This window comes from Rana temporaria, chromosome 2 (assembly GCF_905171775.1).
Source record: "Rana temporaria chromosome 2, aRanTem1.1, whole genome shotgun sequence".
Taxonomy (NCBI): domain Eukaryota; kingdom Metazoa; phylum Chordata; class Amphibia; order Anura; family Ranidae; genus Rana; species Rana temporaria.
In genome coordinates, this window is record NC_053490.1 from 427,393,191 (window position 1) to 427,412,404 (window position 19,214).

General features: G+C 45.2%; 1 pseudogene; it reads left to right on the plus strand.

Annotated features, from left to right (window-relative positions):
- Positions 1-477: 477 nt before the first annotated feature.
- On the plus strand, positions 478-658 carry LOC120929872 (annotated as a pseudogene).
- The last annotated feature ends 18,556 nt before the right edge of the window (positions 659-19,214 follow it).

Consider the following 19,214-nt stretch of genomic DNA (forward strand, 5'->3'; position numbering starts at 1 on the left):
ATCCTAAATTCATAGAGCACAATGGGTTAAGGTTTCAGGGCTCAGAGAGTAGCTCCTCTGATGGGAGGAAAACACACAGTACCTCAGGGCTTCTAATCCCTAGCTGTCAGTCATCGGTGGTAGAGAGGAAGGTGAAGGAATCCTCAGGCACAGACAGCGCTGGCTGGAACTGTAGCGCAGCTTAGGGCTTCTGTTCCTTGAATGCCAGCAATCAATGGCGAGGAGAGAGATGAAGAAATCCTCAAGCGCAGACAGCGCTGGCTGGAACAGTAGCTCGGCTGGGACAAGGAGAAGACCACACACGTCTTCTCAGTTCCTCTATGGGGATGACGTTACACGTCTGCGACGCCAGCTGCCGTCTGAGGGGACAGGCAGCGATGTAGATGGACAGTGTCGTAGGTCTGGTGTTTGCACAGGAGTGTGCTGCTGCACTCTAGTGGAGAGAAGTGGAATTGGCCACCCAATCTTTAGTCCTTCATACTTACCTGGCAGGGGAGACACCATGATCATGAAGGCGGTTCTCCCAGGGCAAGGCACGGCTATTGCACACTCTAGGCCGTGCTGATCGTGGTTGTCTTCCCTGCCGCTTCTTGCCCTTTTGGCTGGGACTGAGTGTGGTATCTGTCCTTATCAGTTGTCAGCGGAGCGCTGAAGCACCTCCTACATGGGGAGGGTGGATGCAATCCAATGACGTCATTGCACCTGGAAGGATGGTTTCAGCAGGGACTACGCTGTGCTGCCCGACAGAATACTGGGGGCCGGCCCATGGTTGAGTCTGAGTCATCTGGAAGGGTGCTCCTGGTGAGGATGGGTACTGCGCTTGGTCTTGGTCTTTTTGCCGAGTTCTAGTCTGGCCTTCTAGCTGGCTGGTGTAAGTGCTATCTCTGTCAGCGATCCGGTTGGAGGAGCTGGTAATGCCCTGGGATAAGACGGGGTAGAGCCATGCAAATCCGCTGGGTTGACAGAGGGTCTGGAGGGGCTAGTATTGGTGGAGGCTGTTACCTGAGCGGCAGTTCTCCCCAAGAAAACCTTGAAGGGCTCTCTAGCTGGCAGGGGTGGAGGGCTGCACTGGCCGGTCGGGGGGTCGGATATGGAACGAAAAGCCTATGGTGCATGTGCCCCTGAAGTGGCAGTCCAGGGGTATCTGAAGATCTATGTGTGTGAGGGACACATTGATTTAAGATACCACGGTCACTGCACCAGATACACGCTTTTTTTAGCACCTGCCTCCTGGGCCGGGCCTTTTGGCTAGGACCGGAGGAATTTTTTATTCCTGGCCGGAGGGCCTGGTCATTGTTTCACCACAATGGCCACTTCTTTCACTCTCCTCTCCACTATCCCTTCCCCCACTTTATTTTATTTAAGCCTGTGTTTGTCACTTTTTTGTCTTTTTTTGTTGTGCACGTTTTGTCACTGTGTGATTAGTAGGGTGCGGGTCCTCGGGCCAGCCCTGAACGTCTTGGGAGTGGGTGGACATGGCCTTCTGGCTTAGTTCGCCTGCTCTCATGGGGTCTCCCTTCGGGGGAGCCCCACCTAGTACTGGGAGGGTTCTGTTTCGGCAGTCCCTCCGAGGAAGTTGGGTCCGTGTCGGCTTCGGTTGCTCGGACCACAGTACCTCAGTCCCCGTCTGGAGCCTAACGCCCCGGGGGATCAGGGTTTGGGTCCCTCTTCACAGGAGGACCACTTGACGTTGCACCCGTCTGCACGTTTTTGTGAACACTCTTTATGTGTGTGCACATTTTTTTCTGCACCGGGTGGAGTTTTTTGGGTGTGTTCACACGCCATAGGCTTTTCAAAAAAAAAAAAAATCTTTAGTCCTTCATATGCTCAGGCTGAGAGAAGGAAAAATTAACGAAAAGTGATGAATAAAATCCTCATGGACCGAATATGGATATAAGGTCTAAAATAGATGGGGGGTTAATGGGGTTGCCTTGACAATGCGTTTCTCGCTCGGTGCGCTTTTTCAAAGTCAAAGAAATGAGGCATCAACCATGTTTAATTAGGAAAAATGGGAGGGATTTAGGAGCAAACGAGGGGCGGGGGAAACAGGGGCGTGATCTTCGAAACCCAAAACCTTAACCTCTTCGTTGCTCAAAGAAAAATACACACATAAAAAACTATACACACATAAAAAATTATAATAAATAAATGAAAAAAATAAAAAATTATATATATATATATACAGTACAGACCAAAAGTTTGGACACACCTTCTCATTCAAAGAGTTTTCTTTATTTTCATGACTATGAAAATTGTAGATTCACACTGAAGGCATCAAAACTATGAATTAACACATGTGGAATTAACAATAACAAAAAAGTGTGAAACAACTGAAAATATATTTCATATTCTAGGTTCTTCAAAGTAGCCACCTTTTGCTTTGATTACTGCTTGGCACATTCTTGGCATTCTCTTGATGAGCTTCAAAAGGTAGTCACCTGGTGCAGCACCCCATCACTCTCCTTCTTGGTCAAATAGCCCTTACACAGCCTGGAGGTGTGTTTGGGGTCATTTTCCTGTTGAAAAATAAATGATGGTCCAACTAAACGCAAACCGGATGGAATAGCATGCCGCTGCAAGATGCTGTGGTAGCCATGCTGGTTCAGTATGCCTTCAATTTTGATTAAATCCCCAACAGTGTCACCAGCAAAGCACCCCCACACCATCACACCTCCTCCTCCATGCTTCACGGTGGGAACCAGGCATGTAGAGTCCATCCGTTCACCTTTTCTGCGTCGCACAAAGACACGGGTGTTGGAACTAAAGATCTCAAGTTTGGACTCATCAGACCAAAGCACAGATTTCCACTGGTCTAATGTCCATTCCTTGTGTTCTTTAGCCCAAACAATTCTCTTCTGCTTGTTGCCTTTCTTTAGCAGTGGTTTCCTAGCAGATATTCTACCATGAAGGCCTGATTCACACAGTCTCCTCTTAACAGTTCTAGAGATGTGTCTGCTGCAAAAGGTGGCTACTTTGAAGAACCTAGAATATGAAATATATTTTCAGTTGTTTCGCACTTTTTTGTTATGTATAATTCCACATGTGTTAATTCATAGTTTTGATGCCTTCAGTGTGAATCTACAATTCTCATAGTCATGAAAATAAAGAAAACTCTTTGAATGAGAAGGTGTGTCCAAACTTTTGGTCTGTACTGTATATATATAAAAATGAACAATAAAAATAGAAATAAAAATAATAAAAATAATAATAATGTTGTTCCTAAAAATAAACATAATTGATAATAGTACTGAAAAAATATAATAAAAAATATGAATAAACAATGTAAATAAAATAAATAAATAAATAAATAAATAAATAAATATATTAGTGGATACAAAAGTGAAAAAAGTTTGAAAAATTAGAGGGAAGACTATAAAATTCACATAAAATGTATCTAGAAAAATCTATATAAAACTGCATGTCTCCTCATTTAACCCTTTCGGGACCAAAGAATCAATAATAAAAATCCAGAAAACGTTCCTTTTACATAGAAGGGAGAATATTTCATTAGATGTTAGGGTTCCTTTGGGAATATGTTCGATTACGAATACTTCATGCTTTAATGTCCCTATTGTGTGTACTTTAATGTCCCTATTGTGTGTACGATTAAAATGACGTGGCACACTGTGTTCATTGCAGCCTTTCTTAATGAGTCGGCGATGATCACCGACTCGAGCACGTAGTGCCCGTGTAGTGCGGCCCACGTTAAAGAACCCGCATAGGCACCGCAAGACATAAACAACAAAGGCAGTAGAGCATGTAATAAATTGTTTGATCGTATACACTTTACCTGAACTCATACTGATCTTATCTGTTCCATGTGTAATGAACTGACAAGTCAGACATGCTCTTTTCTTACATTGAAAAATACCCTTTCTATCTTTAAAATAAGACCTAATGTCAAGAGGAGATCGTAAAGATTTTTTCTGTACTTTACTAGTAGCCAGTATATTTTTGATGGTTCTTGCCCTGCGGAACGTTATCTGTAGAGTAGCTGGTAGTACTGAAGCCAATCTCTGATCAAGATGCAAGATATTAAAATGCTTCTTAAATATTTTCGATACTGAATTATACCTATCATTATAGGTTGATATAAACCTTATGGTATGAACATTATTAGTTTGTTCCTTTTCTACTTTCTTTTTTGGGTAGGGGCCCACATAGGAAGAAAATGATTATTATTGATTAGTTCACAAGGGTACCCTTTCTCTTCAAACTTTTTCAGCATTAGGCCCAGTGGCGGCACCCAGGCGCTGCCCCCCCCCTCCTATAGTCATAAAAAAAAAAAAAAACGGGCCCTTTAAGACTTTAAAAATGTCGTTCTGCAACGCCGCCCCCTCTGGCTCTTGCAAATAACATACATTCATGCATTGCATGAATGTATGTTATTGTGGCCAGCTGCCGCTGGTCCATTCAGATGGCCGGACATAGGGCGCAGGCTATCTGACGGCAGTTGGTTGGTTGTGCGGAAGTGCCTATCAGAGCCCTCAGCTCCCGGATGTCTTATGCTCGGAACGTACGGGGGCCGCGTCCCTTGGATAAGTTTGACGGCCGTCTCAGCCAATCAGGTTCACCGATTCTGGTTATCGGTAACCTGATTGGCTGAAGCGTCATCGAGGGTAGGAGAGGACATCGAGGGACAAGGAAGCAGAAAGGTAAGTACATTTTACAGGGCACAGCGGTGACAATGGGCACAGAGGCGACAAAGGGCACAGTGGCATCAATGGGTACAGTGGTGACAAAGGGCACAGTGGCGACAAAGGGCACAGTGGCATCAATTAAAGGGCACAGTGACATTCACAGTGGCAACAATGGGCACAGTGGTGACAAAGGGCACAGTGGTGACAATGGGCACAGTGGCAACAATTAAAGGGCACAGTAACATGCACAGTGGCGACAATTAAAGGGCACAGTGGTGACAATTGGCACAGTGGCGACAATTGAGGGGCACAGTGTCTGCGTTTGATGGCATGGCACAGTGGTGACAATTGATGGCACAGTGGCTGTGTTTGATGGCATGGCACAGTGACTGCATTTGATGGCATGGCACAGTGGCTGCGTTTGATGGCATGGCACAGTGACTGTGTTTGATGGAATGGCACAGTGGTGCGAATTGATGGCATAGTGACTGCATTTGATGGCATGGCACAGTGGTGATAATTGATGGCACAGTGGCTGCGTTTGATGGCATGGCACAGTGGTGACAATTGATGGCACAGTGGCTGCGTTTGATGGTATGGCACAGTGGTGACAAATGATGGCACAGTGGCTGCGTTTGATGGCATGGCACAGTGGTGACAATTGATGGCACAGTGGCTGCATTTTATGGGCACATTGAGGCTGAAGTTTTTTTTTTTTTTTCGTTTGCGCCCCCCAAAAATTTGGAGCACCAGCCGCCACTGTATAGGCCACTTTGTTCAACATAGTCCTCATTTCTTGTACAGTTCTTTCTAAGTCTGCTAAATTAACCTTTTGCAATGTTTTGTTTCCAAGTGGGATGATTGCAACTTTTAATAGTGAAGATAAGAATTCCCACTAGTGGGTTTTGTATGATTTTTGGTGATAATCTTGTCCGAATCATTCGTTAGCACTAAGTCTGGAAAAAACAGTTCCTGTGAATCCAACACATATGTTAACGTTAAGCCAAAAGTATTGGCATTACAATGTGCAACGAAGGAGGAGAAAACCTCTGGACTTCCGCCCCAAATGAGCACAATCTCGTCGATATAACGACCATAAAACATGTGCTCTGCAAAAGTATTATTGAGCCAGATGTTCTTCTCCTCCCAGTGGCCCATAGTAAGATTTGCGTACACAGGAGCAAAATTCGCTCCCATCGCTGTGCCTTTGCGTTGTACATAAAACTGCTCACAAAAAGAAAAATAGTTATGTTTCAAACAAAATTCAATAGCCTCAAAAATGTGCACACACATAAAGAGTGTTCACAAAAATGTGCAGACGGGTGCAACGTCAAGTGGTCCTCCTGTGAAGAAGGGACCCAAAAACCCTGATCCCCCGGGGCGTTAGGCTCCAGACGGGGACTAAGGGGGTAATCCACAAAGATACGGCGTAATGTAAATTTTCCCATTTAAGTTACACTGCCTTAAAATTTCTACCTAAGTGCCCGATCCACAAAGCACTTACCTAGAAATTTTTGGCTGTGTAACTTAAATTCCGCCGACGCAAGGCATTCCTCTTTTCATGGGGGCGATTCCCATTTAAATTAGGCGCGCTCCCGCGCCGGCCGTACTGCGCATGCTTGTGACGTCATTTTCCCGATGTGCATAGCGCGAAATTACGTTACGCCGAGCTTTGTGGATCGCGACGGGTCAATAAAGTTGCGTCGGGAAAAAAAAAAGATACGGCAGGAAAAAAAAATTCAAAACAAAAAAAAAATTGCGTCGCTGGACAGAAGGGTCTGCTTTTACATGGTGTAAACAGTTTACACTTTGTAAAAGAAGCCCTAATTTTGCGTTTGCAAACTAAAACTTACGGAGAAAAAACGAAGCTGAAAAGCTTTGTGGATCTCCGTAAGTGCTAATTTGCATACCCGAGGCGGCATTTCGACACGAAATGCCCCCAGCGGCGGATGCGGTACTGCATCCTAAGATCCGGCAGTGTAAGTCCCTTACACATGTCGGATCTTCTGCCTAACTATGGGAAACTGATTCTGTGGATCAGTTCCATAGTTAGAAACAGGGATACGACGGCGTAACAGCAGCTACGCCAGCGTATCCCTTTTGAGGATCTGGCCCTAGTTACTGTTGTCCGAGCAACCGAAGCCGACACGGACCCAACTTCCTTGGAGGGACTGCCGAAACAGAACCCTCCCAGTACTATGTGGTGCTCCCCCTAAGGGAGACCCCATGAGAGCAGGTGAACTAAGCCAGAAGGCCATGTCCACCCACTCCCAAGACGTTCAGGGCTGGCCCAAGGACCAGCACCCTAGTAGTCACACAGTGAGACAAAAAACGTGCACAAACAAAAAAAGTGACAAACATAGGCTAATAAATTAAATAAAGGGGGGAAATGGATAGTGGAGAGGAGAGTGAAGAAGTGGTCATCGTGGTATACAATGACCAGGCCCTCCGGCCAGGAATAAAAAATTCCTCCGGTCCTAGCCAAAAGGCCCAGCCCAGGAGGCAGGTGCTAAAAAAAGCATGTAGCTGGTGCAGTGACCGTGGTATTTTGAAATCAAAGTGTCCCTCACACACAGTGATTCTCCAGGAGCACATGCACCATAGGCTTTTTGTTCCATATCCAACCCCCCTTACCGGCCAGTGCAGCCCTCCACCCCTGTCAGCTAGAGAGCCCTTCCAGGTTTTCTTAGGGAGAACTGCCGCTCAGGTAGCAGACTCCACCAATACTAGCCCTTCCAGAACCTCCGTCAACCCGGCGGATTTGCATGGTCCTACCCCGACCCATCACAGGGCAGGACCAGCTCCTCCTACCGGATCGCCGACAGTGATATCACTTACACCAGCCAGCCTGAAGGCTGGACTAGAACTCTGCAAAAAGACCAGACCAAGCCCAGCCACCTATCCTCAACAGGAGCACCCTTCCAGATGGCTCAGACTCGACCATTGGCCGGCCCCCAGTATCTATCGGGCAGCTCGGCATAGCCCCTGCTGGAACCACCCTTCCAGGTGCAATGACGTCATTGGATTGCATCCACCCTCCCAACGGAGGTGCTTCAGCGCTCCTCTGACAACTGATAAGAACAGATTTTTTTTTTCCATCAGACTGAATCACTTCCTCAGCACAACTCACCCGGTACCTTCACTGACAGTGTTCCTTTCCTCATCTGGGCACAGGTTTTCATAAACAGTAAAACTTTATATACATGTTAAAATATTTACAAAACCCCCCCATCCCTCCATTTCTTAAAATTCCACACTTCATTAGCCTCCTCCTCCCCCAACCTCTCCCAATCCATCACCAACACATAATACAGTTTTGCCACACACCACTCTACACAATCTTTTTCAGTCAGTACCACCTTATTTTTCCTTAGTGCACACCTCGCCTCCCACAGCACTTCTTTAAAAATAGCAGAGAAAATACACATTTTCCTCTGTGCCTCCTTTCCACCACCAGTCAATCCATATACACCAGAGACAAAAGTCACGTTTTCCACATTAAACACTCTGTTTAAGAAGCCTTCCATCTTCCTCCATACTTCTTTCACGAAAGCGCACTCCCAAAAAACATGTCTAACATTTTCTCTCCCTCCACAATCTCTTCTAGGACAGACCTCACTTCGCACAAGATCTATGGCTTTCAAGAACTCACAGGTAAGTAAGCAATTATGCAGAGCCATCCATGCAATTTCTATTTGTTTGTTTGTTATTCCTTTCACAGACATATTTTTCCAACATTCTTCAGCCCGCTTTGTATTCAATCCTGAAATATTAGACACAACCTCCTCCCTCCTCAGCCATCTCCACAAACAAACTTTATTGACAGCATTCAACCCTAGCCCAAGAAGTCCCTTCTGCTCAAAAAAAGGATCTCATCCTTAAATAATAGCTGGGTGAAACTAGAGACATAGGCCTCCTCAAATCTTTCTCGCCCCACCCCCATTTTAAAAGTGGCCACCCCACTAAGTATCTCATTAGAGAAGCTACCTTCCCACCTGCCAGGAATGCCTTATAATGAGTTAACCACCACTGTACTTCAAGGAACCTTTCAATATTAGGGAAGTTATACCCACCCATCTGTTCTGTTTTCATGACTACTTCTCTAGAAACTCTTTCCATTTTGGAACCCCAAAAAAAGATGAACAGCATCCTTGTTACTTTCTGAATCCATCGCTTGTTCATAGGAAAAATTACTCCAAAATATAATAGTAAAGGCACGATTATTGCCTTCACTACTAAAGTCTTTCCGGACAAAGACAACCTCCTTAATTTCCATAACTCCAACTTCTTTGAGATCTTCTCCACTGCTTTCTCTGTATTGGCTTGGCTCATCAAATTCCTCTCGAACTGGATCCCCAATACTATAATCTTACCCACCTCCTTCAATCTTCCTCGCGAGACATCACACGTGCCACTCAAGGCACATATACGTTGCTCTTCTCCCAGTTCACACTTAATCTAGACATACTACCAAAGATCTTCAATTGGAGTTCCGCCCTATTCAGATCTCTAGCCGAACTACAGAGAAAGGTCACATCATCCATGTAGCACAAAGTCTTCACATTAATTCCATCACATCCTGGTACAAAGACCACCTTAAAGGTTTTATCTAGAGTTATGTGCTTAATCAAGGGCTCCATCATGAATATGATCGGGGACAAGGGACACCTCTGCCTTACTCCCGATCTCACCTTCACAGCTTCGGTAAGGCTCCCGTTAACTAGAATCCTACTACTAATGTCTCTATACAGACACTTCACCATCTACACAAAGCCCTCCGGAAACCCTAGGCTCTTCAAGACCGTCAGCAAATAGCTATGCAATACCCGGTCGTACGCTTTCTCCAAATCACATCCAGCGATTGCAAAGGGAAAGTTATTGCTCTGCGCATAAGAGACAAGATCTCTTGGATATCCTCCTTCCTGGAACCACACAGACCTGCCATTCACCAATAACTTCATTGATCACCTCCCTCATCCTGTTTGCTAACAATTTAGCTAAGATCATATAGTCTATATTCAGCAAAGTTATTGGCCTCCAATTCTTGACCTCACGTGGATCCCCTTTCTTGTAAAGCAGGGTAATGATGCCCTACTTCATAGATCTCGATAACACCTTTTTCTCCATACAGAGCTGAACCACCTCAAAAACTTGGTGTTTGATTACCGGCCAAAAACGTAGGTAAAACTCCACCGGGATTCCGTCTCCCTGGGTGTTTTGTTCCTTTTCATACCTTTCAGTACATCCTCCACTTCGGTTACTGTCACGACATCTAAGATGGTCTCTGCCTCTTCCTTCTTCAGATTTCCTCTCACCACCTTGCAATATTCTTCCATTTCTTCTGTTGGGGCACTCTCACCACTTCCATAAAGATCCTCATAAAAGGTTTTAATAACCTCTTTTACCTGATCTCCACATACCTCCACCTTTCCCTTCAGGACTGAACATATGGCCTTCTTGGGCCCGAAGGACTTCTTGAAAAAATACCTTGAACAGGTCTCCCCCTCCTCCATCTCCTGCACTTTAGCATGAAAAACTATCCCTTTTCCTTTCTTCTTTATCATCTTGTTAACGTACAGTTTTAATATCCTCCTCCACATCCACTCCCATCCTTTTGCACTTAAACAAAAAATGTAGCCTATTAACTAAGTGCTCCTCCTCCTCCTGTCTCTTTCTTGCATTCTTCTTTCCCATCCTCCTAAAAAATAGACCAATTTCTTTCTTGGCCCAGTCCCACCACTCCAACACATTCACAAACTTGTTTCCTAAAAAGCAGGGTTTCATAAAAGGACTTAAACCTCATGCAGACTATATCATCTTCCAACATAGAGCAATTCAATTTCCATACACCTCTTCCAAAATCAACACACACCTCCATATTCACATGACCCAATATAATAGAGTGATCCGGTCACCGGAACCACCTCATACCCCTGTACCTCTGTACCTCAAAAGAGGAGGAACAGAAAATAAAATCGATCCTCGACTTAACCGTCCCCTTATCTGAATGGAAAGTAAAGAACAAATCAGCCCCCTCCACCACCAACGCCACATCCTGAAAGTGAAAATCAAACATGAGATCATTCAATAGTTTGGAAGAACTATCCATACCACCTCCATCACCACCACCCTCTCTCTCCTCATTCTTCCTCACACAGTTGAAGTCACCCATCAACACGGTAGGTATCCTCCCAGGCAACCATAGTTTAAGTGTATTAAAAAAAACACATCTCTCTTTCTTATCAGCCGGTGCATAGCAATTGATCATGCAAAACTTTTTTTGAAAGAACTAAAAAACGGCCACCTGCATCCTTCCAGGTATCACCACTTCATGCGACACACACTGTATATTTACATTCTTGACCAGGATCCCCACACCTTCACTTCTGGTCTCACAAACCGGGGACCACAGGGATGCTCCACACTTCCATTCATTGATAGGTACTCTCTCAATCCCACATTCTTGTAGGCAGATCACATTCGCTTTAAGCTGATTCAAATGCTCCAAAACCATGGCTCACCTCCACACAGAACAGATACTTTGCACGTTCACAGAGCTCACAGTCAAAGCCATCATAAAGAGTGTAAAAAAGGTTAACACAGCCATATCGAATACTTAAAGGTAGTGCGCATCCTCTCCTAGTCCTTTACTTGCCACGTTTGCATATGTAAGTCTTTTCCTTGAAAAAGGAGAACTGGCAGACTCAGAACCTGAGCCTCTATTGTCGGGGCAAGCCATACCTCCCCCTCCCCCTCCTGCTCCCTCCTCCCGCGCTCTCTTAGTGGAAGATTGAGCAATCTCATCCATGGAAATAACAAGTCTCTGTCCACACTCCAGAGACTCATCGCTGTCCATCTCCTCATCTCCTTCCTCATACTCCTCCTCCTCAGCACTAGAAGACAGTCCGCTCATCAAATCCGAAATCCGTCCAGGGCTTGTAAAAGCCTGGCTTCTTTGTTCCTCCTCCACACCACCATCCTGATGACCCGCCGGGGATCCATCCTTCTCCACTTCCTGATAGTCCTGGGCCACGCCAGTTTCTTCCCCTACAGCAGCACTAAGGCTCCCAGCATCAGGCTTAGCACCAACCACTGTACCACAGTGGCAGATCCGGCCCCACTTTTCACCGCCTCCACTTGAACTGTAGGTGCAGCGTCATTGGCCTTCTGCTCTGAGGACGCAGCAGGCTGGCCCACATCCACAGGTCTAGCTTTGCTAGCCTGCCGAGCTAGATAATCAAACCTCTGCTGCTCCCTCTCCTCTTTCGCAAGGTTCCTGGCTATCTTCCTATTCAGTTGTGTATTGATCTGTATTTGATCTTTGCCACAGCATATTCTTCACACTGTCTTGCCAGATGACCTGGCTTTTTGCAAATGTCGCACATTTTCTTTTGCCTACATTCTTTGGAGGAGTGATCTTCGGTCCCACAGAACCTACACTTCACCCCCCGATCACAGTCCCCACCAATAACTTCATTGATCACCTCCCTCATCATGTTTGCTAACAATTTAGCTAAGATCTTATAGTCTATATTCAGCAAAGTTATTGGCCTCCAATTCTTGACCTCACGTGGATCCCCTTTCTTGTAAAGCAGGGTAATGATGCCCTACTTCATAGATCTCGATAACACCTTTTTCTCCATACAGAGCTGAACCACCTCAAAAACTTGGGCCCAGATTCAAGAAGCACTTGCGCCCGCGCAACCATAGGTTGCGCGGCGCAAGTGCTTACTTGCTCCGGTGTAACGAGTGCTCCTGATTCAGGAACCTCGTTACACCGACTGCAGCCTAGGATATGACAGACATAAGCCTCCTTATGCCTTCATATCCCAGGCTGCATTCTTGCGTTGGCCGCTAGGGGGCGCGGCCATTGTGATCGGCGTATAGTATGCAAATTGCATACTACCACCGATTCACAAAAGTTGCGCGGGCCCTGCGCACGCAAGGTACGGATTTTCCGTACGGCGACTTTAGCGCAAGGTTGCTCCTGCTATAGCAGGGGCAACCTATGCTAAAGTATAGCTGCGCTTCCCGCTCGTGAAATTTAAATTTCACGTTGTTTACGTAAGTGATTCGTGAATGGCGCTGGATGCCATTCACGTTCACTTAGAAGCAAATGACGTCCTTGCGACGTCATTTGCCGCAATGCACGTCGGGAAAGTTTCCCGACGGAGCATGCGCTGTTCGCTCGGCGCGGGAGCGCGCCTAATTTAAATGATTCCCGCCCCCGGCGGGATCATTTACATTAGGCAGCCTTACGCCCGGCTGTTTAGCATATCGCCCGCGCAATTTACGGAGCTACTGCTCCGTGAATCGCGGGCATTTCAAAATATTTGCGTGGGCGCAGAGCAAAACTTGTTGCCCTGTGCCCACGCAAATATTGCACGGATCTACCTGAATCTGGGCCTTGGTGTTTGATTACCGGCCAAAAACGTAGGTAAAACTCCACCGGGATTCCGTCTCCCCGGGTGTCTTGTTCCTTTTCATACCTTTCAGTACATCCTCCACTTCGGTTACTGTCACGACATCTAAGATGGTCTCTGCCTCTTCCTTCTTCAGATTTCCCCTCACCACCTTGCAATATTCTTCCATTTCTTCTGTTAGGGCACTCTCACCACTTCCATAAAGATCCTCATAAAAGGTTTTAATAACCTCTTTTACCTGATCTCCACATACCTCCACCTTCCCCTTCAGGACTGAACATATGGCCTTCTTAGGCCCGAAGGACTTCTTGAAAAAATACCTTGAACAGGTCTCCCCCTCCTCCATCTCCTGCACTTTAGCACGAAAAACTATCCCTTTTCCTTTCTTCTTTATCATCTTGTTCCTTTGTTCCCGTACAGTTTTAATATCCTCCTCCACATCCACTCTCATCCTTTTGCACTTAAACAAAAAATGTAGCCTATTAACTAAGTGCTTCTCCTCCTCCTGTCTCTTTCTTGCATTCTTCTTTCCCATCCTCTTAAAAAATAGACCAATTTCTTTCTTGGCCCAGTCCTACCACTCCAACACATTCACAAACTTACGTTTCCTAAAAAGCAGGGTTTCATAAAAGGACTTAAACCTCATGCAGACTATATCATCTTCCAACATAGAGCAATTCAATTTCCATACACCTCTTCCAAAATCAACACACACCTCCATATTCACATGACCCAATATAATAGAGTGATCCGAAAAGGTCACCGGAACCACCTCATACCCCTGTACCTCAAAAGAGGAGGAACAGAAAATAAAATCGATCCTCGACTTAACCGTCCCCTTATCTGAATGGAAAGTAAAGAACAAATCAGCCCCCTCCACCACCAACGCCACATCCTGAAAGTGAAAATCAAACACGAGATCATTCAATAGTTTGGAAGAACTATCCGTACCACCTCCATCACCACCACCCTCTCTCTCCTCATTCTTTCTCACACAGTTGAAGTCACCCATCAACACGGTAGGTATCCTCCCAGGCAACCATAGTTTAAGTGTATTAAAAAAACACATCTCTCTTTCTTATCAGCCGGTGCATAGCAATTGATCACGCAAAACTTTTTTTGAAAGAACTAAAAAACGGCCACCTGCATCCTCCCAGGTATCACCACTTCATGCGACACACACTGTATATTTACATTCTTGACCAGGATCCCCACACCTTCACTTCTGGTCTCACAAACCGGGGACCACAGGGATGCTCCACACTTCCATTCATTGATCGGTACTCTCTCAATCCCACATTCTTGTAGGCAGATCACATTCGCTTTAAGCTGATTCAAATGCTCCAAAACCATGGCTCACCTCCACACAGAACAGATACTTCGCACGTTCACAGAGCTCACAGTCAAAGCCATCATAAAGAGTGTAAAAAAGGTTAACACAGCCATATCGAATACTTAAAGGTAGTGTGCATCCTCTCCTAGTCCTTTACTTGCCACGTTTGCATATGTAAGTCTTTTCCTTGAAAAAGGAGAACTGGCAGACTCAGAACCTGAGCCTCTATTGTCGGGGCAAGCCATGCCTCCCCCTCCCCCTCCTGCTCCCTCCTCCCGCACTTTCTTAGTGGAAGATTGAGCAATCTCATCCATGGAAATAACAAGTCTCTGTCCACACTCCAGAGACTCATCGCTGTCCATCTCCTCATCTCCTTCCTCTTTTCAATTGTTTTTATTAGACTTATGTCACATACATAGGTAGTCAGTAACACAGCAATTAGGTACATTTTGCATATAACATTGGACATGGATACAGTGATACAATGATACAAGATAGTCCAACATTTCTCACCACATGCTGAGGGGATTCAAGAAAGGAAAGAGTCGTGTGTCGGGGTCCGCGCATCCTACTACACATTGTGGAGTCACGGTCCCCTACCTAGTAACGTATCTGCCACAACATGTACATTATGAAGGACATTTCCCATAACACCACGCCAATCCACCCATATCTGTCCCTGCAAGTGTGCGGCAGCCACCCATCCCAGGTCCCCGCCATAGGCAGACGGATCCAAGGCGGACACCAGCCCCACACTGCAGGTCTGCATTGGCATAGGAACTTTTAATGGAGTCCCAACAGGACTCATCACATCAGAATACTGAGCAAAATGTTTTTCGTAGGAATACTGGGTAGAAACTCTCTGGATAACTTCATCAATTTTAGGTACCTGTGTGGATTTCCATTTGGAGGTAATAGTTAGGCGGGCTGCTATGAAGATGTGTATGGACATGCTTCTTAATTGAGGTGGGATACAGGTAGCATTAATATTAAGGAGGGCTAGTGATTGGTTGGGGCGTGTGGGTTGACCAGTGATAGAGGAAACTAGATGAAAAACTTCTGTCCAAAAGTTACGTATTCTACAGTCCCACAGTACATGAGTGATATGACCTCTAGAGCCACACATTCTCCAGCAGAGTTGTGATTCTGATGGAAAGATCTTTGACAACCTAACCGGGGTGAGGTATGACCTATGTAATATTTTTAACATATTGTCCCAGTGGTTAGTACAGTGGGTATATTTATATGTCAGGCGAATCGCGGCTTTCCACTCTCCTATGGAGAAGGTGGTACCCCAGTCTTTTTCCCAGTTAGTCATGTGAGAGGTCTTGGAAGGAAATTTGGAATACTGTAGTAAGGAGTAGAACCAAGATAATCCTTTAGGCTTGTCATGTTTTGTGTTAAGGTAGGACCATATATCAGTTGGTAGATCAATTTGCGTCATCGAATGTGTCTGATGAAAGTGTTTCAGTTGTGTATAGGAATACGAATGTATAGTTGAGTGGCTCGTTAATACTTACGGTAGTTAAATTGTCTTTTTTCCATGGGACAGTCCGTAGCTCTGGGATTAGGTGTTCTACAGTTAGGATGTCAGTGATCATACGTCTATTTTTAGTGGTTATATCTATATCAGACTGGACATTCCTCCATACAGAAAGTGTGGCTTCTATCGAGGGCAATGTGCAGCCTGTCAGAGGCAAGTTTATCAGTTTGGCCAGCAGAAGGGAGGGTAAATCCCTGCCTTTAATGGTTGCCTTTTCTATTTTGACCCACAGCCTGGTCACGCCAGGGTCAAACCAGGCCTTCATTTGGTTCAGTATCGCTGCTCTATAATAGTTTCGTAGGTTCGGGAAGCCCAGCCCCCCCACATTCCTATGTCGTTGGAGTGCTATAAATGTGATCTTAGGTATTTTGCCCTGCCAAATAAATTTACGAAACAGTTTGTCTACCGTTAAAAAAAATGCGTCCGGTACTGTGATTGGAATGGTCCTAAAATAGTAGATCAGCTTCGGTAATAGAGTCATTTTCAATGCTGCTATTCTACCTATCCAAGATAATTCTAGGGTCGTGATATGCGCCAAGTCTGTCTTAATAGTGTGAAGAAGTGCGTTATAATTAATGTCGTAAGTCTTCGCTGAGGGATAAGCTATTTTTATACCTAGGTAGGCTAGTGAGTCCGTCATCCACTGGAATGGGAATTTTTCTTTGAGTTTTGCAGTTAGAGTCCTAGACAGATTTATGGGTAAGATACACGATTTGGTCATATTCAGTTTATAGTACGACACCTCCCCAAATTGTTGTAAAATATCCTGTACTGCCGTCAGGGGGGAAGTTGGGTTGGTCAATGTCAGGACTACGTCGTCTGCGAAGAGGCCTATTCTGTGGTCCTCTCCTGCTATAGGAACTCCTGAGATTGCTTCAGCCATTCTAATGGCTTCGGCCAGTGGTTCCATTACAAGGGTAAAGATTATGGGGGAAAGTGGGCACCCCTGACGCGTGCCATTAGTTATGAAAAATTGGTCAGATATGGCACTGGACGAGAAGACCCTAGCCGATGGGCAGGTATAGAGTGCGGAGATTGCGGATAGAATGGTGCCATGTATGCCGAATTTCTGCAGGGTTGCCCTGAGATAGCCCCAGTGCACCCTATCGAAGGCTTTCTCTGCGTCCAGTGCCAGAAATACCGCTGGGGTTTTCCTTTTTTCTAGAATGTGCATTAGGTTCAATAGACGCCTTGTACCATCTGGGGCTTGCCGCCCTTTAACAAACCCCACCTGGTCCGGTCTGACCAGATATGGGGTAATAGATGCCAATCTATTGGCGATAATCTTCGCATATACCTTCAGGTCTGTGTTCAAGAGTGAAATCGGCCTGAAGTTTTGTGGGGAGTCAGGTTTTTTTCCCGGCTTAGGTAGGGTTACAATGGTAGCTTGCAGCATCTCTTCAGGAAATGTGGAGGAGGAGGCAACGCTGTTGAATAGGGTACATAGATATGGAGCCAAGATTTGTGAGAAGGTTTTATAGTACTCAGAGGAAAATACATCTGTACCAGGGGCCTTTTGGTTTGGGAGGGCTTGGATGGTGCCCACTACTTCATTAAGAGTAATCGGGGCGTTTAGTGTGGATAAGTGATCCGTCTGGAGCTTGGGCAAGTTAAGTTTGCTAAGAAATGAATTGATACTGAATTCAGTGGGTTGTGGGGTATTGGGATCCGTGTGTAGGTTGTATAGATCTCTGTAATATTTCATGAAAGCATTAGCAATATGTGTTGGGTGGTGTACTAGGTTATGTGAGTGGGGGTCTATGATGTGGGGAAGTTTAGCTTGTTGTTGGCGTTTATTCAGGTACTTCGCTAAGACTTTCCCTGCTTTGTTACCATGTGCATAGTATGTCGCTTTAATTCTTCTAAGGTGGTTTTGGTGGGTGTTGATCAATAGCATGCGAAGTGTATGTCTACAAGAAAACAAACTGGACTCCGAACTAGGAGATGGATGGTGTTTGTGTTGAAGTTCCAATGTTTTAAGCTCCTCAAGCAATCCACTCAACAGTTTTGCCTTCCTCCTCTTTTCTCTAGCTGCTGCTTGGATTAGTATACCCCTGCTAAATGCTTTGTGCGAGCACCACAAGGATGCTATATTGGTATCAACAGTATCATTAAAGGGGAGTTCCACCCACAATTTCACTTTTTAAATATAAATACCCCTGTAATACACAAGCTTAATGTATTCTAGTAAAGTTAGTCTGTGAACTAAGGTCCGTTTTGTTAGGTTGTTACAGCATTTAAATAGTTTATAATCTAGAAATAGACCGTGGCCATCTTAAGTGTGGGCATCATGAAGCCAGACTGTATGACTTCCTGGATTTCAGCTTTGCATATCTCGCACATGCTCAGTGCACAAGCAATGTAATAGGTTTCAGTCAGGTTTGCAAGGACTACTGGGAAACATGATGCCTATCCCAGAAACCCTTGCAAATAGCCTAGGCAAATAAGGAGGAAGTAATGAAGGACTACAAAATAAAGGTATTTACAAGCAACAAATTAAATAAAAATTGTCCATTCTGAACACTATGAGATTAGAGCATGCAGCACAGATAAACATAAAAAAATGGGTGGAACTCCACTTTAAACACAAAAAATACTTTCAATTGTAAAGCAATCTTATCCGCCTGGGCGGCATTAGAGAGTAGTTCCACATTGTTCCTCCACAGGTAGGCTGGAGATGCCGAGTTCCGATCTTGTAGGATTATAGACACCGGAGCGTGGTCCGACCAGGTTATTGAGTGAATAGACACTGATAGTGTTCTGTGCAATAGAGGTAGGTCTGATAAAATTAAGTCTATCCTGGAGTACGCTCTATGCGGGAACGAGTAGTGGGTATAGTCTTTTTCCGAGGCATGGAGGCACCTCCAGGTGTCATATAGATTGTGATTGGAAATTAGGGAGCTAAGTTCGAGTCTTCGAGGAATTGGAGGTGAAGAACAGTCCATAGATTGATTTGGGACGCCATTGAAATCACCGCACATGAGCAGAGATCCTTTCTTGACCCTTTCCACCTTTTTGAGCAAAGAGTTCAGAAATTTTGTCTGTCTTCTGTTTGGTGCATAAAGGTTGACCAAAGTGTATGGGGCGTTATTTAGGTCACAAGTCATTATTATATATCTGCCATTGGGGTCACAAATGAGGTCATGGAGTTGGAATGCGACAGAGTGTTTAATGGCCACCAGGACGCCTCTTTTTTTTACTGGAGCATTCGCCTGGAAAATATGTGGGTACGCCCTATGAGAGCATTTGGGTGCTTTAGAGGACATAAAATGGGT